The 26,787-nt window shown below is 39.0% G+C and overlaps 1 protein-coding gene and 1 long non-coding RNA gene across 6 annotated transcripts in view; both read right to left on the reverse strand.

Annotated features, from left to right (window-relative positions):
• AMMECR1 (AMMECR nuclear protein 1) overlaps window positions 1-26,787 on the reverse strand; it is a 115,362-nt gene that overhangs the window by 86,034 nt on the left and 2,541 nt on the right. The window lies entirely within an intron of this gene.
• LOC129638526 (uncharacterized) lies at window positions 11,040-25,673 on the reverse strand. Its single transcript, XR_008707883.1, has 3 exons — window positions 24,851-25,673; window positions 20,195-20,359; window positions 11,040-11,175 (listed from the first exon to the last, which is right to left on the reverse strand). It is a non-coding gene; the product is annotated as an uncharacterized LOC129638526 (long non-coding RNA).

A 26,787-nucleotide genomic window follows, 5' to 3' on the forward strand; every position in this document is an offset into this window, starting at 1 on the left:
TCTTTAGTATACAAGTTCTTAAAATGCCCTTATGAAAGATTATTCTTATTCCCACATTTCAATATTCAATGGAACCAAAACCCAATAACCTGCTTACAATTTAACAAGAAGTTCAGCTGTTTGATTTTGTTCCTTTCAGTACTTTAATGCTTAATATTTTTGAAATTGCAGCACCCGGTGGCTCAGACAGTAAAGTGTCTGTCTACAACGTGGGAGACCTGGGTTCGATCCCTGGGTCAGGAAGTTCCCTGGAGAAGGAAATGGCAACCCACTCCAGTACTCTTGCCTAGAAAATCCCATGGATGGAGGAGCCTGGTGTTCATGGGGTCGCAAAGAGTCAGACACGACTGAGCGACTTCACTTTCACTTTTTTTTTTTTTTTGCGGGGGGGGGGGTGCTTCCCTGGTGGCTCAGAGGTTAAAGCGTCTGCCTGCAATGTGGGAGACCTGGGTTCGATCCCTGGGTCAGGAAGATCCCAGGAGAAGGAAATGGCAACCCACTCCAGTATTCTCGCCTGGAGAATTCCATGGAGGGAGGAGCCTGGTGGGCTACAGTCCATGGGGTCGCAAAGAGTCGGACATGACTGAGTGACTTCTGAGATTATTAGTTGGGCTATCTTCCCTGGTGGCTCAGATGGTAAAGCGTTTGCCTATAATGCGGGAGGCCCGGGTTCAATCCCTGGGTTGGGAAGATCTCCTGGAGAAGGAAATGGCAACCCACTCCAGTATTCTTGCCTGGAAAATCCCATGGATGGAGAAGCCTGCTAGGCTACAGTCTATGGGGTCGCAAAGAGTCAGACACGACTGAGCAACTTCACTTTATTATTAGTTGATTGACCTCATGACACACTCTTTCTCTCCTACAAATGTGGCATGTGTGGGCATTTTCATTCAAAATAATTTTGATTTTAAAACTTCGTGACACCTCTTGAAGAATTGAGAGGCAGATTTAAAAACTCACTGCTCTTAATTTCTCTGCCTTAGGAACAAATACAAACAAAAATGTAGTCAGTCCTTTTATATAAAGCAATATTCTATCTGTATAGGTGAAAATGGAGTGAGAAGAGGAAAAGAAAGAAGATACAAAGACGAAGACATTAGGTCTCTGCTATCAAATGAGTTTACCATCTAATGTGGGAGAAGGACATGCATACAAATAATAGAAAATATTCAGTAACTGAGGCATTAGGGAGGGGTGTGGGGACATGCCAAGTCAGAAAGAAGACAGCTTCGAAGTTTGAAATTGGAGCACTGATGCCATGCTGTAGATTTTAAATTACACTGTTATCTTACATATGGATTCCCACTTATGTGCAAAGAGATATACATGTAGCAATGCTAAATGCAGTCACTCAGGTTGTATTTTGCTTTCCAAACCATGCACCTACAGGTCCTGCATCCACCCAGAGAGGGCACTGTTTTTCAAATTCACACAATGTACTGCTAGCAGTGGCCCTGAATACTTAATTTTGCTTCCTGTCTTTCCCTCTGCTAGTAATGCTTCAATCTAAATGTTCATCGATAAAGGACTGGTTAAATAAATCATGGTACATCCATACAACAGGATATCTTGCAGGCATTAAACAGAAACAGGCACTGGGAGTCTAGTTAATTATACAGTGGTGCTCAAATTTCTTGGTGTTGGTAATACACTGTAGTTATGGAAGATATCACCTGCAGGAGAAGCTGGGTGATGGGTGCATGGGAGCTCTCTGTACTATTTTTGTAATATCCTGTGAGTCCATAATAACTTCATAATAAAAAAGCTAAAAGAAAAAAATAGAACTAGGCATTTCTCAGTGTGCTGATGTAGAAGGATCTCCAAGACTGGCACTTAACTGCAAAAAAAAAGGTGTAGAAGAATATGCATAGTATGCTACTTTATGTGCAAAACAAAGGGTATGTATATGTATACAAATGCTAGTATATGCATAGATTATCTATGGAAAGATATGCAAGAAACTGGCGGCAGCAGGGGAGGGGAACTGGGTAGCTGGGACACAGGGGTAGGAGGGAGATCTACATCTTATTGTCCTTTTGTGATGTCTGAATTTCATACTATGGACACATCAGATACATGTGTGCTCAGTTGTATCTGACTCTATGCAACCCTGTAGACCGTAGCCCGCCAGGCTCCTCTGTTCATGGGATTTCCCAAGCAAGAATGCTGGAGTGGGTTGCCATTTCCTCCTCGAGGGGATCTTCCTGACCCAGAGATCGAACTTGTGTCTCCTGCATTTCCTGCATTGGCAGATGGATTCTTTACCACTGAGCCACCTGGGAAGCCCCACCATGTACACATACTACCTCTTCAAAAAAAAAAAAAAGTTCACTCCAGGGGCACAGTCTTCCTGTCACAAGATTTTAAAGTAGTATCTTCCATCTGATGTATTCCCCTACACTCAGTTTAGAAGGCCCAAGGGTTACAGGATGGTATTTAGGGATAGGTTCTTCTACTGACCTGGCACTCTGTATCCACCTGCTAGACAGTGAGCTAGGCTCTCCAGGGAGAAAGGCCGCATCAGCCGTCTCTGGCACAAAGTCTCGCATATCTTGTGACACAGATTTTCTTGAATTAATCTGACCTTTTACCCTGGCCCTTCTTTTTGACCTACTCTTAAAACCTTGAAGGATTCTTTACCACCAATTCTGCCCCAGAAGCGATGCTAAAAAAAATAACTTATTAGCATAAGTCATTCCCAGATCAGCAACTACTGACACCAAATGCTCAAAAAGGTGCAGGCTTATTCCAGTGAAGGCCAGAGTCTTTATGGAAACATGGGTGATTTATAACTTTCATTTTTTACTTTAACATCTATATGTCTATCAACAAGATGACTCTTCACAGTCATCTCAGCTAAAACCTGCTATCCAGGCTCATCACCCCCTAACTTCTATAGGTTTTATTTGTCCCTCTATAAGGTAAGACGTATTTGTAGTACAGTTATCTAAGTGTATAACTTAGCTCTCTTGAAAGTGAAAGTGTTAGTCACTCAGTCGTGTCTGTGCAACCCCATAAACTGCAGCCTGCCAGGTTTCTCTGTCCATGGGATTCTCCAGGCAAGAATACTGGAGAGGATTGCTGTTCCCTTCTCCAGGGGATCTTCCCAACCCAGGGATTGAACCTGGGTCTCCTGCACTGCGGGTGGATTCTTTACCATCTGAGCCACCTCGGAAGCTCAATAGCTCTCTTACTAGAGTATAAACCTCTTAAGGGCAGGGAAGCCTTATCAATCTCATTATTCCCACGTAACTAATATCTAGGTCAGTCATCTTTGAAGACAGTTCATTTAATTAACTTTTCATAATTTAAAAATTAAATAACTTAAAAATATTTAATTACTGAATAAATTTGCTTAAAATAGCATAGAGGGTTTGTTGTAAGGGCAAATAAAAGACTTTTACAAGTGTATCTAGAAAGAAATTATGCTATCATAACATCCTTGAGAATGCTCTGACTTCATGGAGGTGAATCCAGCACTTTCTTGATCTGTATACTAGAAACATATCCTTTCTCCCTTTCTCAGTCATGTATAGTTTGCTTCTAAGCTGAAACATTACTATGAAATTGCTAAGCTACTTGCTCTTTAAACTTGGTAAACAATTGCTAAATAAGGAGACTAAGATCCCTAAGGGGAGAGAGAAAAAGATGTAGTCCCTTCTGAGAGCACCCATTCACTAGCTTCCTACTTTACAAGGAATCCTGCTTTGCCTGCTGGACCTCACTGATCCTGACAGCCAGTCCCCAGAAGCAGTGAAGTCCTTGTTTTCTGCTATTTGCAGCTGAGTCAAGATTCATGCAAAACTGCTCAGAACCTTTAGTCATTTTGTCTGCCACAATACCTCCTCTTCAAATAAACAGAACTGAAAGTAAGTCAAAATTAGAGCTGATTTTCTCCCCATAGAAACAAATCACTGATATTTTAAGTTATAACGGGTTTTATTATCTGGAACTTCATTAGTCTATTCTGTAGTTCATTTGGTTAGTTAAGTTATGTAAGTTTCAAAAGGTTAGGCTATATTAAAACTCTACTGTAATTCTTATTTAGTTTAAAGCAAGCATTAATATAAAAGGCAACTTTAAAAAAATCATATTACAATCCTTCACACTTGTCCTTAATAGTGAGCCGTGATGAGGGCAGGAACCACATTTTACCTATTGTTGAATCTCTCACAGTGCCTTGAACATTGTAAATTCTTAAGAATATTTATTTGAATTTACTTTTTCAAGGATGCATTGAATATGCACATTGACAGATAATTCACTTTTAAAATTCAGACATTTCTATTAGAAATGATTCAACTTTTTTATTGATGTGCCATACTTACTTTAATAAAAGAAATTTTTCTCAAGTCTCTTAAGAGACTCTACCTGAGCTAAAATCAACTTTCTGGGCAATAGATATTCACATTTTGTGATAGATGTAGCACAGCCCACTGAAGGTCTCTGGGAATTAGTTCTGGAAGAAAGGTAAGCAAGCTCAGAGAGAGATTTTTAACTGTCTACAGCTCCCTGAGGGCTGTCATAAAATTATTAAACATACTCATTTTAATATAAAAAAATAAACATATGCCATTAAGCACTTTTAGGAGAGGAGGGCTATGTTACAATTCTCACAATGTCAAAAATCATACATAGAAGAAATAGGCAAAGCCTAAACATTGTGGTAGTTTTCTCATTTTAAAAACTGGAATAAGAATAAACCCATAGTTCATGGGAATGTTCTGAGCATTGATGATTATGAAGGTTTTTTTTTTTTTTTTTTGGTATTTTAGTAAGGTCTATCTAGAAGGAACCCAAAATATTGTACATAGACAATATACTTGTACTTGCTTACAGTATATAAAAGAAATTGTCAAATAGAACTTACTTCGAAAATAATCTGTAATCGCACTCCCATCATCTAACTTGCATGTCAAAGCACTGAGATTTCTGAAACTATCAATTCCTTGCTCCAGTTTAAGTCATTTTCTTAATGGCTGCCCAGGAATTAACATCTTAACTTAAAAAAAATCTAGTTGCATTAATACCAACCAATGTCAATAGTATACAAAATCTCTGTCCCTCCCCTTTTCCATTAAGCTATTACTGTCATTCAAATTACTTCTTTATACATGATAAGCACATTAACAGTTTTAGAATTACTGCTTTATGCAGTTCTTTTAAATCAAACAGGAGAAGAGTTACAAAAATAACTTTACGCTTTTATGTTTATCTATGCAGTTACCTTTACCAATACAGTTTTTTTTAATAAGCATTCAACTTACTATCTTGTGTCCTTTCAGTTCAGCCTGAAGGACTCCTTTTGGTATTTCTTGAAGAGCAGACCTATACCAACAAATTCTGTTTCTGTTTATTTTTCCTTCATTTTCCTAATTTTTCCTTCATTTATGTTGGATAGTTTTGCTAGATACAGGATTCTTGGTTGACAATCCATTTTTTCAGCACTTTAAATTCTTGATCCCACTCCATTCTGGCCACCATGGTATGTGATGATAAATCAGCTAATTAATCTTATTCATTGTCTGAGGAGGCCTTACAAATAGCTGAGAAAAGAAGAGAAACTAAAGGCAAAGGAGAAAAGGAAAGATATACCCATCTGAATGCAAGAGTTCCAAAGAATAGCAAGGAGAGATAAGAAAGCCTTCGTCAGTGATCAATGCAAAGAAATAGAGGGAAACTATAGCATGGAAAAGACTAGAAATCTCTTCAAGAAAATTAGAGATACCAAGGGAAATTTTCATGCAAAGATGGGCACAATTAAGGACAGAAATTGTATGGACCTAACAGAAGCAGATATTAAGAAGAGATGGCAAGAATACACAGAAGAACTGTACAAAAAAGATCTTCATGACCCAGATAACCACGATGGTGTGATCACTCACCTGAAGCCAGACATCCTGGAGTGTGAAGTCAAGTGGGCCTTAGGAAGCATCATATTGAACAAAGCTGGTGGAGGTGATGGAATTCCAGTTGAGCTATTTCAGCTATTTCAAATCCTAAAAGATGATGCTGTACAAGTGCTGCACTCAATATGCCAGCAAATCAGGAAAACTCATCAGTGGCCACAGGACTGAAAAAATCAGTTTTCATTCCAATCCCAAAGAAAGGTAGTGCCAAAGAATGTTCAAACTACTGCATAATTGCACTCATTTCACATGTGAGCAAAGTAATGCTCAAAATTCTCTAAGCCAGGCTTCAACAGTACGTGAACTAAGAACTTGCAGATATTCAAGCTGGATTCAGAAAAGGCAGAGGAACCAGAGGTCAAATTGCCAACATCTGTTGGATCATAGAAAAAGCAAGAGAGTTCCAGAAAAACATCTATTTCTGCTTTATTGACTATGCCAAAGCCTCTGACTGTGTGGATCACAACAACGTGTGGAAAATTCTTAAAGACACAGGAGTTAGATCATCTCAACTGCATCCTGTGAAACCTGTATGCAGGTCAAGAAGCAAGAGTTAGAACTGGACATGGAACAACGGACTGGTTCCAAATTGGGAAAGGAGTATGTCAAGGCTGTATATTGTCACCCTGCTTATTTAACTGATATGCAAAATACATCATGCAAAATGACAGGCTGGATGAAGCACAAAATGGAATCAAGATTGCTGGGAGAAATATTAATAACCTCAAATATGCAGAGGATACCACCCTTATGACAGAAGGTGAAGAGGAACTAAGGAGCCTCTTGATGAAGGTGAAAAAGGAGAGTGAAAAAGCTGGCTTAAAACTCAAAATTCAAAAAACTAAGATCATGGTATCCAGTCCCATCACTTCATGGCAAGTAGTTGGGAAAACAATGGCAACAGTGACAGACTTTATTTTCTTGGACTCCAAAATCACTGCAGATGGTGACTGCAGCCATGAACTTAAAAGACACTTGCTCCTTGGAAGAAAAGTTATGACAAACCTAGACAATGTATTGAAAAGCAGAGACATTACTTTGCCAACAAACATCTGTATAGTCAAAGTTATGGTTTTTCTAGTAGTCGTGTGTGGATTTGAGAGTTGGACCATAAAGAAGGCTGACTGCCAAATAATTGATGCTTTTGAACTGTGGTGTTGGAGATGACTCTTGAGAGTCCCTTGGACTACAAGGAGATCAAACCAGTCAATCCTAAAGGAAATTAGTCCTGAGTATTCATTGGAAGGACTGATGCTGAAGCTGAAGCTCCAATACTTTGGCCATCTGATGGGAAGAACCAACTCATTAGAAAAGCCCCTGATGCTGGGAAAGAGTAAAGGCAGGAGGAGAAGGAAATGACAGAGGACAAGATGGTTGGATGCAATCACCAACTCAATGGACATACATTTGAGCAAGCTCTGGGAGATGGTAAAGGACATGGAAGCCTGCCGTGCTGCAGTCCATGGGGTTGCAAAGAGTCGGACATGACTGAGCAACTGAACAATGACAACAATCTTATTGAGGTTTCCTTGTATGTAATAGGTTCCTTCTTGCCACTTCTAAGATTCTCTCAGTTTCTTTCAACAATTTAACCATCATGTGTCTAGGTGTGGATCTTTCTGAATTTATCCTACTTTAATTTCATCTTACTTTGAGTTCGTTGAGCTTCTTGGATGTTGTACATTAATGTTTTCATCAAATTTGGGAGGTTTTCAGCCATTGTTCCTTAAATACTCCTTCTGCTCCCCTACTTCTCATCTTGGGACTCCTATTATATGTATGTTGGTACACCTGATGGTGTCTCACAGGCATCAGCATCTGCTCATTTTTCCCCTCACCCTTTTATTTTTCTCTTTGGGCTTCCCTGATAGCTCAGCTGGTAAAGAATCTGCCTGCAATGCAGGAGACCTGGGTTCGATCCCTGGGTTGGGAAGATCCCCTGGAGAAGGGAAAGGCTACCCAGTCCAGTATTCTGGCCTGGAGAATTCCATGGACTGTGTAGTCCATAGGGTCACAAAGAGTCAGACACGACTGAGTAACTTTCACTTTCACTTTTTTCTCAAACAGTATAATCTCAATTAACCTATGTTCAAGTTTACTGATTCTTAATTCTGCCAGCTCATATCTGCTGTTGAAACTCTTTAGTAAATTTTTAAAATTTTAGTTATTAAAACTTTCAACTACAAATATTCCATATGGCTCTTTTAAAAGTAATTTCTATCTCTTTATTGATATTCTTTATTTGACAAGATATTCACAAGTTCCCTTTAATTTAGATATTATTTCCTTTGACTTTATCTATAGTAGTTCATTTAAAGTTTTGTTTACAAGCACATCTGGGCTTCCTCAGGGACAGTTTCTATCAAATGCTATCTCCCTGTATATGTGCCATACTTTCCTGTTTCTCTGTTGAAAATTGGACATTTTAAAAAATGTAACAACTTTAGAAATCTGATCCCCCCTCCAAGTTTTTCTTGTTTTATTGTTATTGCTGCTATTTGTTTGTTTAGTGACATTCCTGGAAGAATTCTGTTAAGTCTGTATTCCCAGTCTGTGGCCACTTGAAGTCTCTGCTCAGTTATTAATAGCTTAGGCGTCAGCTAATGATTGGAGAGAGATTTTTCTAAAATGCCTTGTACCAACAGATCTTTCACCCTTTGCAAAGGGACCCCATGTGTGTGTTGGGACAGGCCTTCAATTGATCTGGCAGTTTACAACTCTGCCTTAGTCTTCATTTTCTGCTTCTGAAGATTTTAAGGTCAGCCAGAAGTGAGCACCAAGGCTTCCACAGGTTTTTCCTAGGCATACACCCAGCCCTGCACATGTGAATAGCCTTGTAGATACCCAGGAATATATCAGAATTTTTTAAAGCTTCCTATCTCATCTCTAGATCCTTCTTTTGAATTTTTTGACCAGCCCCTTCTTTGTGCCTCCTGGTATCACTACCTCAGGCAGATGCAATGTTAAACAATTTCCCTGAATGTTTTTTTTTTAATTTTATTTTATTTTTAAACTTTACATAATTGTATTAGTTTTGCCAAATATCAAAATGAATCCGCCACAGTCCCTGAATGTTTTAAACAAATGCCCTGAGGATAAGACTTTTCCACTGAGAAAGGATGAGTCAGGTCAAGTCAAGGCAAGCCTTGTGAATGGGGCCTTTCCATGGAGCTGCCAGATGGGTCAAACAGTTACAGTTCTATGGGAATAGGGATATTAGAACAAGTTAAAACACAACAAAGTTCACTATTCTTGCTGAAAATCAGCTGTTTTTAATGAATAAATAAATGCTCCTCAGGCTATTAGAAGCCTCTGGTTAATTTCCAGAATTCCAAAACAAGTGGATTTTGAAAATTTTTGCCAGTGTTCATGCTGCTTTTTCATATAAGTAGATTTTCTGAGGTCCTTACTCCAATATTTCGAAATCCATTCTTTGAGTTTGAAAATCTTTCTGGAACTGGTGCTTCCCCAAAAGACTGTAACTTTCAGCTCCTAAGAGGCTCAGCAAAGAATATGGCATCCCTAGTGATATCTACGGAGAAGGCAATGGCACCGCACTCCAGTACTCTTGCCTGGAAAATCCCATGGACAGAGGAGCCTGGAAGGCTGCAGTCCATGGGTTTGCTGAGGGTCGGACATGACTGAGTGACTTCACTTTCACTTTTCACTTTCATGCACTGGAGAAGGAAATGGCAACCCACTCCAGTGTTCTTGCCTGGAGAATCCCAGGGACGGCAGAGCCTGGTGGGCTGCCGTCTGTGCGGTCGCACAGAGTCAGACACAACTGAAGCGACTTAGCAGCAGCAGCAGCAGCAGCAGCAGCAGCGATATCTACATGTACATTTCTAGGTTAAAGTATTCATGAACACCTATAAAATTAGAAGAGAGAAAATATGATCAACCTAGATTTACATTCCATTTTACCTTTGGAGACTATAAGGAAATATGTTTTTTGATAACAGACATGAAAACAAGCATTTACTCTTATCAACATTTGGCTACACTGAAGTATTTTTAAAATATTGTTTCTTTTTAAAGATTCACAAATTTTAATTTTACATTATAGAACATGAGAGACTGATTTATCCAAGTCATGGTAAAACAAAGGCACAGCATCTAATTCAATGGCTAGAGTCATAACAGATGAAAGTTTACTAAGGAAAGGTCTCAATGTATCTCTTATATGAAATGAGGAAGATAGTAATTATAAGCTCTAAATCTTGACTTTTATAAAGAATCATAAATACTTTAAAAACTCATTTTAATAGAATGTTTGCTATTTCAACACGTACAACTGACTATTTATTATAATGTTACCAAACCAAATTACAAGTAATGAAAGTGTCTGACAACAATGGTAACATTGTGGCACCGTGCTTAACTGCTCAGTCATGTCCAACTTTTTGCAACCCTATGGACTGTAGCCTGCCAGGCTCCTCTGTCCATAGGATTTTCCAGGCAAGAACACTGGAGTGGGTTGCCATTCCCTCCTCCAGGGGATCTTCCCAACCCAGAGATCAAACCCAGGTCTCCCACATTGCAGGTGGATTCTTTACCATCTGAGCCACCAAGGAAGCCCAAGAATACTAGAGTGGGTAGCCTATCTCTTTTCCAGCAGATCTTCCGGACCCAGGAATCAAACTAGGGTCTCCTGCATTGCAGGCGGATTCTTTACCAGCTGAGGTACCCAGGAAGCCCAATGGTAGCATTATCCTTATACAAAATTGTTGTTATTTAGTTGCTAAGTCATGTCTAACTCTTTTGCGACCCCATGGACCCCCTGCCAGGCTCCTTTGTCCATGGACTTCCCTGGTGGCTCAGACACAGTCAAACAAAGAATCTGCCTGCAATTTAAGAGACCCAAGTTCAATTCCTGTGTTGGGAAGATCCCCTGGAGAAGATAATGGCTATCCACTCTAGTACTCTTGCCTGGAGAATTCTACAGTGGGTTACAGTCTATGGGGTCACAGAGTCGGACATGACTAAGCGACTAACACAATACTAAATTGTCAAACATATTATAAGTGGTTCATTTGCAGAGTTCTGAGAGTTCTGAGGGTCCTGAATGAGTTTAGTTGCATGTATGATATGAAAACAACCTGCACATACCTTGTGTGCCTATGTTGTGGGGGGTATGGTATAGAAAATTTGAATGAACACATAAAGCTTTCCACATAACTTCCTTGCCCCTCTTAAAGTAGCACCCAAAACTGTACATGGGACTTTGGGCTTCAGGGTCATGCTGCAAGGGCAGAGAGTCGCATTGCTAAAAGAAAAATGTTGAGTATCACTGACAATTTCTGAAACACAGTAACAGTGACTACAAAGTCATTAAAATCTTCTCCAAGAAAAGCAATTTAAATTGACCAAATCCTCAATATAGAGGAATTCACTCATAAAAATCAACAATGATACGTAGTCTCAGTGCTATTTATGATGCTATCATCCAGTTTCACTGTTCTAGTCTATACATATTTTTATAAACCATCATGAACATATGACAAAGGTATATAACATGGTAAGTTTTCACTATGTATCTTCAGAATTCATGGACTTAGAATCTGCAACTTTAGGAATTTATGAGCAACCATTATAGTCCTTGATTAAATAATTTTTCATTTTGCCAACACATTAATTTAAAGAATTTGAATCTTGTGTACTTTAAGGCTAATATGTGTGAATGAGTTGCTAAGTTAGTAAGTCTATCCTATCATCCAATTATGCTTTGGATGTTTTCTTTGCATTGTAAACTATAAAATAAATCAGGAAGTTATTAAAAAATTGTTTTTAAAAAAAATGGCCCCTGAAATAAAGCAAATTTCTACTGTTGATGATTAATATAAGGAAATGGTTTAAGAGTCATAAAGCAGTGTTGGTTGTTAGCCAGAAGATATTAATTTTGGATAAGTTAAAGACTAATGTCTCCAATTCAGCTTTGACTCAGATCTATGACATAAACAAGTCTGCCATAAAACATTTTATGAGGGAAATTACATGCTAAAATATTATTTGTGCTTTCAGGATAATTCATAATCCCTTGGGTCAGGCTTCTTCAAATCTGCCTCTCTTCATCTAAATTTTATTAATGTGAGAACAGAAACATCAAGAATTTTCATAAAACAAACAAAGATATTCCTTTGGTTCATCAAATGTAGGATATTCAGTGTGTTTCCTGACCCTCCCAAAATACATTCTTAGGCAACAGATTAAACACTCCTGACTGCAGAAATATTAGGAAAGAAAGAAACGTTTATGTAAACATATGGAAACCTAGAGTGTAAAACAAAACAGTAGAAAAAATAAGCAAATAGTACCAAATAGCCTTCCAAGCACTCCAATCTTTTTTTAAATTTTCATATTGATGTCTTAAAAATTTTTACTGGAGTATAATTGCTTTAAAATGCGGTATTAGTTTCTACTGTATAGCAAAGTGATTCTGCTATTTGTATACATATATCCCCTCTCTTCTGGATTTCCTTCCAATTTAGGTCACCACAGAGCACTGAGTAGAGTTCCCCTTGATACACAGTTAGCTTTTCATTAGTTATCTAGTTTATACATAGTATCAATAGTGTACATATGTCAGTTTCAATCTCCCAATTCATCCCATCCAGTGCTTTCCCCCTTACTCCAATCTCCTATGAGAATGGAAGTGAAGTGAACTGAACTTCCGCAGTTGTGTCTGACTCTTTGCGACCCCATGGACTGTAGCCCACCAAGCTCCTCCATCCATGGGATTCTCCAGGCAAGAATCCTGGAGTGGGTTGCCATTTCCTTCTCCAGGGGATCTTCCCAACCCAGGGATCAAACCCAGGTCTCCTGCATTGAAGGCAGACACTTTAACCTCTGAGCCACCAGGGAAGCCCATCATCAGGTAAAAGATAAGCAGGTGACTAAAGTCTGTGCCATAACTCCTTGAGAACCATAAATACATGTTCTTACCCTTCTGCATACAGCTACATGTCAGTCCCCAAAATAACAAACAATATCAAATAAATCCACAAAGATCTTATGGTGTCAGTTATACACATAGAGAAAAAGATACCCACTTTAAGGTAAAGCACAGGAAGGAGCACAATGTAATATCTCACTTATTCTCTGCTTTTAAACTGCCTAGAAAACCTAGAAATCTTTGAGATCTAGCACTGCTCGGAATTCATCAGTCCACTTAAACAATGTTTAAGTACTCCTTTAGATATTAAATCCAGTTTGAAAAAGCCTGAAAGTCATAACTTCACAACCTATCTACCACCATTACTCCACCACCTCCCCAAATTGCAAAACTAGCAGGACCAGCAAATAGTTTTCTAGATAATGCAAAATGGTTCAACACTGCAAGGATTTAAGTGGTCAAAATTCTATTATGCAGTTGCTACCAAGCCTTCAGATATTCAAGACTACTGCTTTAAAAAATGATGAAGCTCCACAGAAATACTATATTGAGGAAGGGGAAGAGCAGGATCTTCCTGGATTTGGGCTTCAATTTTGGGGAATGAGAGACTGAGAATTAAAAGCATTCAGATAAATACAACAACAATTCTGAGAACAGGAAAGCACCACTGACCCTGCTGGGTTGGTGCAGGTTATTTAAGGTAATAAAGGGTTAATGAATGGTTATTATGGGGTGGCGAATAATTATAACTCTTCATGAAAAAGTGAAAGAAACCTTCAAGACTAAAACACTCCTTTTCTGTAAAAACTAACCTGAATTTCTCTAGGTTGAACCAAATAAAATACAGCAAAGGTTCACTTTAAAATTGGAATTTGCTTGTTCTCTTGCCATATCAAAACGGAGCCTTGGTTGTGCTCTAAACCATGGAGGCCACTGCCTATTTAACATGCCTATTGTTTGAAGCCTGTGAAAAATGAAATTGGCATCTAAGTCGTTCAGCCCTGTATAAACAAAATCACCTCTCCTTCCCCTGACAAGGAAGGGCATGCACCTTTGTTAATAAAGATTTTACGCATACTGAGGGTGATCAAGGACCTTTGTGTGATCTGTCCAAAGAAATCACTGGATTCCATTTGGCCTCCTACCCTACTGTGTGGCAGGGATCTGTGATCACCTATGTAGGCCAAAATCCATCCTTCTTCAAAAACATTTCACTACCACTATTTTCATTTCACATCTAGTGTTTCTTCACCTCGCTATAGTAATAGATAATTCAAGTTACAATTATTCATAATTCAAGGCTATGACGTAAGGGAGAGCTCATTTACTTATAAACATAAACTGACTACATGGAGAACACTGTTCATGAGCATTGTGCTCATGTGTTTTTTTTTTTCCTTTACTTCCTGAGTATGCTGGCACAATGTTCATGTTTATGTGGCTAAAACCTGTCAGAGACAGTCTCATAGTTTCAAAATAATCTCCTTATATTCTGAAATATATTCTAGAGAATAAAAAAAAGTGAGTTACTAAAATAAAATTTTACAATGATCACTGAAGAAGAATTTGGGGATTCTAAACCTGTAACCTAGTGTAATTAAAGACAAACTATCAATAAAAGACTGAGAATTTTGCTCTTTTGTCTTCAAAGGGCAATTGTTCAGCATAAAATAAAAATATGCTGTTCTATTATAATTCAGGAAACTATTTTAGAACTTTGTTTCTAAGTAATACTATAAAACCTTTAATGATTTTGCTTATATAGCTTGTGTCTTAACAGTTGTAACATTCTTGAGTAGGGCATGTTAAGAACCATAAGGAATACACCCACTAGACTAATCTAAAGCTAATTTAACAAATGACATCATTCAAGAGTTAGTACACAATCCCCCTATAATTATTATAATTCCCAGTACCTACCTTATGTGAGTTACATTTGCAACATCCAAGTTAAATTTTCTTCATTAATTTAGGGAGGAAAAAAATGGCTTACAGCCATTTAATTCCATAATAATTAAAGTAGTTTATTTTTTCAATTACATAATATTTGTAGCTATTCAGTTTTCCCAGCTTCATGTTTAAGACACTGAAGTTTGGAAGAAAAAAAGAACACTGAACATAAAAGACACTTGGGCAAAGGAAGATATAACCAATGTTAATCTAACTGACTTATGCTGAATGTCTATTGATGAATGAAAGCACTTTGCGCACACAGCAGACTCCTACGTGTGTTATTTCCTAGTCTGTTGTCCAGGCTTCATGACATTCAAGACATTAAAGAAGCTGCTGAGGCATAATTAACTGGACAAAAGGGAAACTTTACCAAGAAAGAGGCAAAAGTCTGTCAACTGGCAGACTTTCATTTCCAAATGTTTGAATTATAGCAACAGTATCCTAATGCATCTCCTTTCTTGCTAGGATCTCCCCCACTTTAATCTACCTTTGCGGCATCCATTGACTATTGTCTAGTGCTCATTCTGACCTCTGTACCTTTAAATTGATTCTCTGTCTAGAACGCTTGATCTATCTACGAAAAAGGTCTACCCAGCCCGAATGCTACTTTGTCCATGAAGCCCTCCTACATAACCCCAGCTCACATTCATCTTTGTCCAAACTCCTCCAGACCTCATTGTTTCCATCATTCACTTGGCCATTAAGTCATATGTGACTTCCTTATTTGTTTCCTGAATCTTATCTTCTCAATATGACTGCAAGCCTTTTAAAGGCAGGAAGTATGGCTTATGCCTATCTTATAGATCACCCACCTGCACCCAAAAAGGAGGCTACCACAGTGTTCTGCCCACAACGCTTATATCACTTGTTGAATGGAAATATTAGAATTAACCATAATATGAAGAGTAGTACTAGCTTAGAATAAGAGATACGTTTTGATGTAAAACATACTGTCTTAAGATAATGCTGGCAAATAAATATTGAAGCTTAAACAAATATTCATTTTTAAATATCTATAAGTAAAGGGATAATCATGAAAATTCTATTTTCTCTTTTAGAAGTGCAAAGGCATCTCTAAATGAAAGAAGCTAGAAACTTCTCCAAAATACAAATTAATGCATTATAATTCAGTGATGCTATTAAAAATGTCTGCACCTCTGCTAATGATAAAGAACCTCATATGGTTGTGTAGACAACAGAGCAAATAAACAACTTTGAAAACCCCTTACTTGACCATATCCATTATTTCATAGATGCTATTAACACATTAAGAAGTGAGCTTTCCATTAGAAACAAGTATGTACACTATAAGAAGCCATTTCAAGAAGTGTTTAAATAGTTTATACACAAACATATGGACTGAAATGCCTTACTTATAATAGCCTATGAGGCAAGGTGTCTTCCAATTTTCAGTCTCTCTAGAAAACACATTTTCTAAGAAACATCAGGATTAACTGTCAAAACTAATGTTCTTCTTTAATGCCTTGGTCCCACCCTCCACCTTTAAAAGTGGGTGAACAAGGGCCAAACTCCTGTCACAGATGTTTCTTTATATTATTATTAGGAAATTCATTAGAAAGCCCTAAAAAAATAGAAGAGGAGACCCAAGAGGAAAGCTAGAAAATCAAGCTCTGTTTGAACACACGGAGTCAGTATTTGTTCTTGTTCAGTTGCTCACTCATGGCCGACTCTCTGTGACCCCATGGACTGCAGCATGCCAGGCTTCCCTGTCCTTCACCATCTCCCGGAGTTTGCTCAAACTCATGTCAATTGAGTCGGTGAAGCCATCCAACCATCTCGTCCTCTGTTGTCCCCTTCTTCTCCTGCCTTCAATCTTTCCCTGCATCGGGGTCTTTTCTATTGAATCAGCTCTTCCCATCAGGTGGCCAAAGTACTGGAGCTTCAGCATCAGTCCTTCCAATGAATATTCAGGACTGATTTCCTTTAGGATAGACTGGTTTGATATCCTTGCAGTCCAAGGGACTCTCAAGAGTCTTCTCCAACACCACAGTTCAAAAGCATCAATTCTTCAGCATTCAGCCTTCTTTAGAGTCCAACTCTCACAATTGTACATGACTGCTGGAAAAACCATAGCTTTGACTAGATGGACCTTTGTTGGCAAAGTAATATCTCTGCTTTTTAATATGCTGTCTAGGTTGGTCATACCATTCTTCCAAGGAGCAATCATATTTCAATTTCATGGCTACAGTCACCACCTGCAGTGATTTTGGAGTCCAAGAAAATAAAGCCTCTCACTGTTTCCTTTGTATCCCCATCTATTTGCCATGAAGTGATGGGACTGGATACCATGATCTTGGTTTCTTGAATGTTCAGTTTTAAGCTAGCTTTTTCACTCTCCTCTTTCACTTTCATCAAGAGGCTCTTTAGTTCTTTGCTTTCTACCATTAGGGTGGTATCATCTGCATATCTGAGGTTACTGATATTTCTCCCGACAATCTTGATTCCAGCTTGTGCTTCATCCCTCCAGGCATTTCACATGATGTACTCTGCATATAAGTAAAATAAACCAGGTGACAATACATAGCCTTGACATACTCCTTTCCCAATTTGGAACCAGTCCATTGCTCCATGTCCAATTCTAACTGTCGCTTCTTGACCTGCATACATGTTTCTCAGGAGGCAGGTAAGGTGATCTGGGAGTCCCATCTCTTTAAGAATTTTCCACATTTTTGTTGTGATCCACACAGTCAAAAGCTTTGGCATAGTCAATGAAGCAGAAGTAGACATTTTTCTGGAATTCTCTTGCTTTTGCTATGATCCAACAGATGTTGGCAATTTGATCTCTGGTTCCTCTGCCTTTTCTAAATCCAGCTTGAACATCTGCAAGTTCTCAGTTCACATACTGTTGAAGCCTGGCTTGGAGAATTTTGAGCATTACTTTGCTCACATGTGTAGTGAATGCAATTGTGCAACAGTCTGAACATTCTTTGACATTACCCTTCTTTGGGACTGGAATGAAAACTGACCTTTTCCAGTCCTATGGCCACTGCTTAGTTTTCCAAATATGCTGGCATATTGAGTGCAGCACTTTAACAGCTGCACTTTTAGGATTTGAAATAGCTCAGCTGGAAGTTCATCACTTCCACTAGCTTTGTTCATAGTCATGCTTCCTAAGGCCCACGTGACTTCGCACTCCAAGGCTCTAAGTGAGTGATCACACCATCGTGGTTATCTGGGTCATTAAGATCGGTTTTGTATAATTTTTCTGTGTACTAGTAAAAGAAATGATAAATGCCAGGTCAAATACTAACTGAAATGCTACTAGCTTGAAATTTAACTTTTTTTAATGGTTGTTTCTGCCTATAACACCTTGAATCTAGTTTATTCATAATTTTCAATAAGTGTGGAAAAATAAATAATACTTCAAAGCTTAAATTAGGCTCTCCTGCATATAAGCTTCATGCATCTCTAATATGGGTTGGTAAGATGACATTTTAAAAGATTCCAACATTCCTATGAAAACTTAGTTGCTTGAGGTAGAGACACTATTACATACCTTTAAAAATGAGCTAAACATGGTGCTTATAGTTAACAGTACTGTACACTTAAAAATGTGTTGACAGGATTGATCACGTTATGTGTTTTTTATCACAATAAAAAATACTTGCTAAAATTGATATACATCTATATGATAGAAAAGGAAGTCATTAACCAAAAACAGTTGGTGCTCCAGTTATCCCTAAGAATGTAATGTACAAACTAAACCGACCATAGTGGGTCCTGTTAAAGAGACAATGGAGACAAGGTACAGTGAGCTGAGCATGCTAAGTAGGATGCCTTCATATGACTGCATTCTGCATTCAGAAATTACAGCTGGGTCTCTCCTTTCATAGTATCTGTTCCATAATCTTTGTGATGGAGAATATCTGTGAGCAAGCTATATAAAAGAAACTTCCTACATCTAAGGAGAGGCTATTAATACCTAAATACATGGGCCTAAAAATAAGACACATCTGAATACCTGAGGATTTATAACTATACTCATTGACACATCAAGGGAAAAAAAAAGGATTAATGACCAGAGAGCGGCTACATTTATCCACTTGGGCTATACTTAAGCAAAGAGTCGGACACAACTGAGCGACTAAACAAAACACTTAAGCTACTTGTCCCATGGCTCCCAAACTCACCCAGAGGCCTCAATCTGAGGACACAACGTGAATGATTATCAATGTGGTCTCTAGGGAGCACTCGGGGGGAGCCATAGACAAGCTCTCTTATGTTGTTAAACGTCATGATATGCATCCGTGGCTGGTAGCCATCATTTCTTTCTAACCAGAGTGCCACCAACCCTTGGTCCTAAAGGAGGAACACCTAGGTTTGTATCATGTAAAATACGCCTCTTGTAAGCAGTCCTGCTCCAGACTCGGCACTCGGTCCCTTTATCTGCCCTCAATCCAGGTGTCATCTTATTTGACAACAATCTTATTTTTTCTCCTTCCCTGATTCCCACATGCCCTCTACTCCTACCTCCAGCTCTAAGTGACTCTCTTTCTCCACAGAGCCATGCTTTCAGTGTGAAAGGGTGGATTTCTGCAAAACAACTTGCTGAACAGGGCAACGGTTAGAGCAGTTTGTGGAGTGAAATATACCACAAATCACGTATCACCTCATTAGTGTCAGAGAAATAGAAAGCAGTATCATTCCCATTTGTTCTCATGGGGGGGGAGGGCATTGAATTGACAAGGGTGTGGGGCAGATGGATCCATGAATTGAACAAAAATTTTTAATCACTGACTGCCTGGCCCCCTACTCCTACCATCAAAGAGCTATTCCACAAAATCAAGTACCTGGCCAAGCTATTGGGAAGATTTTGTTCTTAATACAAAAGAAGCATGAGAGTTTGTTTGTTTTAATCACAGGGAATTTGACAAAATGCATTGAGAACAATAATCTAACATGGAAAAAAAGGCCAGAAGACTTCATTAAATTCTTCTTTAGTGAATAAATCAGCAACACTGTCTTCCATTTACCATCTTTTTTTGAAAAAAGTGAAAAAAGCACCCATCATCTAAACACTTACCTCACTGCTGTTCAAAATCAGGATGCAGAGGGTATTTGTCTTACTACAATAAGGTATGCGCTTGAAGTCTAAGTTTTACCAGTTATATAACTTATTTGCACCCCAAACTACCTACACTCAACCATGTGATTTTTAGGCTACATAAGCAATACTAATGTCACAGAGAAGAAGCACATCAACGTGACTAGCACGGGAGCATTTCTTTGAGGCAGACACAGTGCGGTGGCCTTCAGGCTGACAACACCAAAGCTGATTTTTCATAAAATCCATACTATGAGAATGACTCAAAGATCCACCAGTGCCTGAAGCAAAGCTGAGAATCTGGTGTCACTACCTTGCAGCAATCTAAGATCTCACTATAAGATATGTTACTAGAATTGTGTGTAATATGCTTACAGAAAGTATATGGAATGGCAAGGCAAGCTACATAGGCAGTTAGGTCAATCTCACTACTTTCCATTACTAGAGAGCTGGTCAGCATCTTCCGGCAGGATATTGCATAATACAGTCAACTGTGCTCTCCCAGCATTGCATGTGGCTTTGGGTCACAGTGTGGATTATCTGTAAAATGAAACAGATAGGGGAAAGGCAAGAATCATCAAGACTATCACAGACCTTATTTTAAAAACTAGAATTAGTAGGCCTGTACTCAAGTAGAATTTTTCACATTTGCCCATCCACTGAAGATTGCAAAGATCACAAAGCAATATGGCTGATCCTTTCCATTGATAATAACTCTCTTTGATCAATGAGCAAGGATGCAAAACAGATCCAGTTTGATTCTTTACTTTCTAAGCTTGAGGACACAGGACCTAGAATCTAGTACCAGATAGTACTTTCTATCCTTCAGAAATTTCCTTTCATCCAAGACCTAAAATTATAAGTTCCTGAGATGGTCCTCCACAAGGCTCTATTTTGTTGAAAGTTATGCTATGATATACACATAAGGAAATTTAAAAATCACTGACTGCTTTCAAACTGATAAGCCTGAAGACTGAGAAAATATATAAACCTACAGTAGGGAAACCCAACATTCTATCAGTATTTCCACTGACAAAGCTGAAAACTATCACTGATCTCTACCCATTTCAGCAGCTCAAAGCCGCAGAGGGGGTGAAAGGGAGGTTGAAGAGATCCCAAGAGACCAACCAAATCCTCACAATAGCTCTTTGCTGCTCTGTGGCTGTTAATTAAAAAAGAAATGACATTTGATAACTGCCAACACCTGAAATATACATATTAAAAATCTGATTTCACCTGACCAATTATTTATTTCTAGAAGACTCCTGAGAGTCCCTTGGACTGCAAGGAGATCAAACCAGTCTATCCTAAAGGAAATCAGTCCTGAATATTCATTGGAAGGACTGATGCTGAAGCTCCAATACTTTGGCCACCTGATGCAAAGAGCTGACTCACTGGCAAATACCCTGATGCTGGGAAAGATTGAAGCCAGGAGGAGAAGGGGACGAAAGAGAATGAGATGGTTGGATGGCATCACCAACTCAATGGACATGAGTCTGAGCAAGCTCCAGGAGTTGGTGATCAACAGGGAAGCCTGGCATGCTGCAGTCCATGGGGTCACAAAGAGTTGGACACTACTGAGCAACTGAACTGCTCCCCTCTCCCACCATGTTTTTTAGTGGCACCACCATTCTCCTGGTTCCTCAGATTTATGTATTCTGAATTATGTTCAAAGCCTCTCTTACATTTACCTGCTCCAGCAATGGGAATTTGGTAGATTTTATCCCCATAATGCCTCTTTACTCACATGCAATCACCTAATTTCAGGTCCTTGTCCAAAAGCTATCTCAGCTATCTTCATACTCAATCCAAATTCAATCAAACCAACATGTCTTCTACTCCTTTCTCTCAAATTAGATACAGTTGGGAATAGGTGAAAGGTGGAAGGAAGGTCCTTACACTTGAGATCAAATTTCACAGCAATTCCAACAGAGCTGTTGAACAAACTTTTCCTGAGCACAAGAATAGTTAGGCACAGAGCCAAGAAAAGAAGAGCCAATGATGGGAGCCAAAAAGCAGGTGAGCTGCAATCTTTCCACTCCTACACAAAACCTGGCCCTAGAGTGCGAGTCCCTGCATACACTGATAACTCCTTCCACTTCTTGATTTTCCAACCTTCCTAGATTCACAAACTACGTCCCTGGGGTCCATTCCTTGTGCCCTCATCACCTTAAGTCCCGCTGTTCTCTCCTACCTTTAGGCTTCTCTTCCAATTCATCCTACATTCTAGAAGACTCGTCTACAAATTCTGTTCCCTTCCTAATATGAAAAACTATAATCAGATCCAATATTTCTTATGCAGCATTCTCAGAGGGTTCACAAGCCAAAAGGCTACTTTCCATTTCCTTGAAGTTTTATGATCTTAGAGACCAGAGCAAGGGGAGTGGTATGGCAAATGCTGAGTGTTTAAGTTGCTGACTGAAGACAGCTGCTGGGAATCCCCAAGTGCTGTGGCAAGGGGTGTGGCAGTGACAGCAACCGGTTTGAGAACAACCAAGTAAGACTTCTAGATCTACTGTTCACAGGCTCTCACCAATAACCTCTGTACTTCTGCCATTTAAAAACCTGGCTCAAAAGTTGTCCTCTCCCCAAAGCCTTCTTCTTGGCCACTCCTTTACCCCATGTCATTACCATGCTCATGCACCGCATTTTTCATGCGTCTAATTCACCTATAATCATCTATATATTGCTCTGCAAGCATGTTAAGTATCATATCTTAAATGACACTGTGAGCTCTGTGAGGATAGAACTATTCTTCTATTTCTCTAGTTTCCAACCACGGAACTCAGCAAAGTGTATATGCTAATAAGAAAAAAAAATACCAGGTTTCCTCCCCCAGTGACATATAATTTCCACTCAGCTATTCAACACTAACATTTTTACAGGTGAGCAAGTTTGAAAGTATGGTACACTAAGAGCTGTAGAAAATACACCCACACTTGATAGAAAAGATGCCACTTATGGTTGGACCAAACATAAAATATGCCCCACCCAACTACATTATTACACCATACTTTTTCCTTTGGGCACTTTTCTTTCTGCTACATAAGCTTGTGGCTCATTTTTGTTCTTAGCAACACTGTAACTACAGAAGCTCAACTCTAAATAAGTTCACTGTTGGGAATCTACTCTTCCCACCTACACAACCACTGGCTTCCCACACTGTCTCCAGTGTCCTCTGAGCAACTGCCCAATTACTGATTGTGGAAAGACAGCTTACACACTGAAGGTCCATTCTTGGCAGCCCCTGGGTTTTACTGCTGGTCCTCATGCACTTAGCTTAATTGATTCAGAACAGTATCAAAAAGACATTATTACACAAGTTGGGGGGAAAAAAGACTATTTAAGAAAATTTAAATGTAAAAGCCCTGGTCATTGTGCTGCTTTAAAACAGGCAAGCATGTGTGACATGGAGAGAACAGAAAAACGCCTATTGAAATAGGGAACTCTGACTAATCTCATTGCACAAGTTTTAGTGTTTTGCACATATACATTCTCAAAAAGATGATCTGTTAATGGGAAACACAACTGACTTCAAAATTATAATAAACTGCAATAATAGGATATAGTGTTTTAACACAATTTCAAAAAGTGTACAATCTTTTAAAGACAACAATGTGAATATTAGTCTGTTTCTGAGAAACACATACTTAGAGAAAAAAAACAATATATGCGTGGGCTAACAGAGCAGTTTTCTCTTTCTCAGTAGTGGTCTTTCTTCCCACTGGACTTAGAGATCCTTCTTGGTTGCTATCGACTAACTGGGACCTGAATGCAGCACAAACACAATTCATAAGCACGAAAAATTATGAGCTAGGTTATCACTCCCTTTGGCCATATGGGGGAGAAGGTAAAATAAGCATTGAGTTTTCCTTTGTAACTAAATATACCTTGCCCTACATACACCTTCATGCATAGATGTAAAAATAATTTTGTAATTTATATTTCTATATCCTACCATTTCAGTCACTGAAGGTTTTTACAGCATAAACGACAACTGGGGGCATGCCCTGCTTTCTTTTCTATAAGATAGGACACCAGATTGCCTTCCAATGGAAATAGACCTTGTTGAAAAACAACCCATATAATACCTCCCAAAATGCTCAACAATTTTTCAGACTATTATTTTAAAAGAACTATACATTACGATCATTACGCTAGCATAGATAAGGAAATCTGTAATGGCTTAGTAGCATCATCTAGGAGAAACACACACCTTCCGGCTATTTTGGTCACTCTTCATCCAAAAGGGACTTAACAGAAATAGTCTGTGCTTAAAATGCTGATTTAATATCATTTTGACCTGAGCTGTATTATCAAATCATCTTTCTTACTAACATGTTATAGGATTGTTACTGTTCTAATGAAACAAAGTGCCTACCTCTCATCTCCCTACAGCAACCCAATTCGTCCCAAGCACAACGACAAATAGTAATTTGACTACTGTGACAAGACAAGAAAAAGGTAATTGTTCAAACACCTGATGAAGGTATCTGAAAATCTGCATGTCCAAGAGTTGATTTTTTTAAAAATACATTTTGTTCACTGCAATGGGGGGAAACACACTTATTGATGTTTAATAGTAAAGTATCTTTTATGTGCTCTGGTTTATGCAAAATGTAGTACTGCATTAACTTCAAAGGTGGTAAGAAGATTAAAATAAAAGTTCATGGGATGTGGCATGCAACACAGTATTAAAGATATAAGACTGAGCAATCCCAGTGCCTTAGCAGGATCCTTTTATGTTTCTTTGTTAATGAGGGAAATTCTTAAAATGCAATCCAGCAAGCATAAGTGTGAGTAAAAAGCTTTTAAAATCTTATTACAACATGTTATTTAGTGAGCTAATCATCAAAGCATCTTTTTAGGGGGCTTTAGTTACTAAAATCAATAAAACTCACTTAAAGATATCATATCTGAGCTGCTTTTATTCCTAAAATGTGCTCCTCACATTTAACAATTTCTGGGGGAAAAAAAACCTAAAATCATACGGCAGGTTTCCAGTTAAGGGTTTCCTCCCCTCAATCTCACCTCGGACTGAAACCATCCCAAGAACCTCAGACTCTTATTTGGATCTTGGCAGCATTCAGTCTTCCTGGTGTAAGTTAGAAAGAACATGATAAAGGATACTGGCATGGAAGCAGGAAGTTTTATATTGGAAGCTGACAGTGAAAAGTGCCATTCCCTTACAGTTGCTCAAGTACTTTGTTCAGGTCTTCTGCTGTCCGAACCAGTGGGGCTCAACGTGTGGTCCTGGGAACTGCAGCAGCAGCATCACCAGGGAGCTTGGTTGAAATGCAAATTCACGGCCCCACCCCAGACCAACTGAATCAGAAACTCTGGGAATGGGGCCCAGCAATTTGTGTTTTAACAAGCACTACAGGAGCTTATGAAGTAAAGTTTGAGAACCACACCTCCCCAAACTTTTCCATGTTCCTAAGAGTCACCTGGGGAAGCTTGTTAAAATGCAGATTCAAATTCGGCAGGTCTGAGCTGGGGTATGTGAGCCTACATTTTGAACAAGTTCCAGGTGATGTGTCTGCAGACCACACTGCAAGTGTTTTCCCAAACCGGCTGTTTACCAAAAAGCACTCAGAAGGCTCATAAAATTCGAGTACCCAGGAACCACCCCACATCAAATTAATCACAATGTCAGGAGAAAGGCCTAGTCGAATACAACATACTGGTCCTCTGCCTCAGCTACCTGGAGAGATTCTAAAAATCCTGATGCCCAGGCCCTATCCAAGACCAATTAAATCAGAATCTCTGGGGTTGGGACCCAGGCATCTGTCTTTTTAGTAATTCTTCACTGATTCCAATGTGCAGCCAAAGTTGAGAAGGACAGTTCTGGAGTAGAACTGGCTCAACACCTGGCACAGTGGATCCCTTATAACGTTCCCATCTATAAATGTAAAGCTCTGTGAATCGTAAAATGCACCTAAAGTCATGTTTTCTTTAAATCATGTTTTGAACCTTGGTTCTGTGGGCACATGTGGCTGTACAACTGAGACCAAGGATTCAGTCATTCATTCCTCACTCTGAACACAAATGTTACCTTTCCTCCACTGAACAGATTTCCATTCTCCTCCCAAGCCCCAGCTATGGCTACTTCTTTGCAATGAGGTAGGTATTCAAGGAAACAGCAGCAACAGTGTTGTGTTGATACAGTTGAAACAGCAGATACACTGTATCCATACAGCCTGTTCCTATGGTGACATCCTCCCCGCCAAACCTGAAACTGATAGATCGTGGAAATTTCTAATAACCTACTGGAGTGGAAGGGTCACTGATGAAACCAAAACTTCTAAGCCCATAAAAGGCAGATTTCACCAGTGACAGACATTTTGGCAGAAAGGTCCTGGGAAGAGATGAAAACGGTGTGCTTTCCTATAGGAGGATGTGCCACTGTCGAAAGCACGTCTTCCGGTGGACAGAGACAGGACCTAAACAGCACTGCTCATGACACCATGATACTAATAACTCTGGGGGGAGAGCAATATATCTATTTATGTCTTATGGCCCCCAGCACCAAGCCACACTAACAAGTACACAATGCTATTAAATATGCAAAACAGAAAGAAAATAGGTGCTGGTTACTAAGGCACTGTCAAGTGATTCTAGTTATTTTACTCCCATGATCAAACCCTGCTTTGAAGAAGTTTTCCTAAATTTTTCCAGTCCACCTCCAAAATGACTTTAAGATAAAAGAAAATAAAGATACACTCCTCTTTCCACTTAAGTGAACTTCCATTCTCCTCTTGGTCATGTTCAGTGTCTCTTCTAAATTTGTTGTTTGGTGGAATACATGACACAGTCAAGGCCTGCTAAATGATAATAGTTATTATTCTTTCACCATTGTTGCAACATATCCACAGTGGTCAAAGGGTGTCTTATTTTTTCTGTTTAATTCCAAGAGAAAGAAATCCAGTGGGTGGGGTATTAGAGAAATAATATTTAAATATGTGTGC

This window comes from Bubalus kerabau, chromosome X (assembly GCF_029407905.1).
Source record: "Bubalus kerabau isolate K-KA32 ecotype Philippines breed swamp buffalo chromosome X, PCC_UOA_SB_1v2, whole genome shotgun sequence".
NCBI lineage: Eukaryota > Metazoa > Chordata > Mammalia > Artiodactyla > Bovidae > Bubalus > Bubalus kerabau.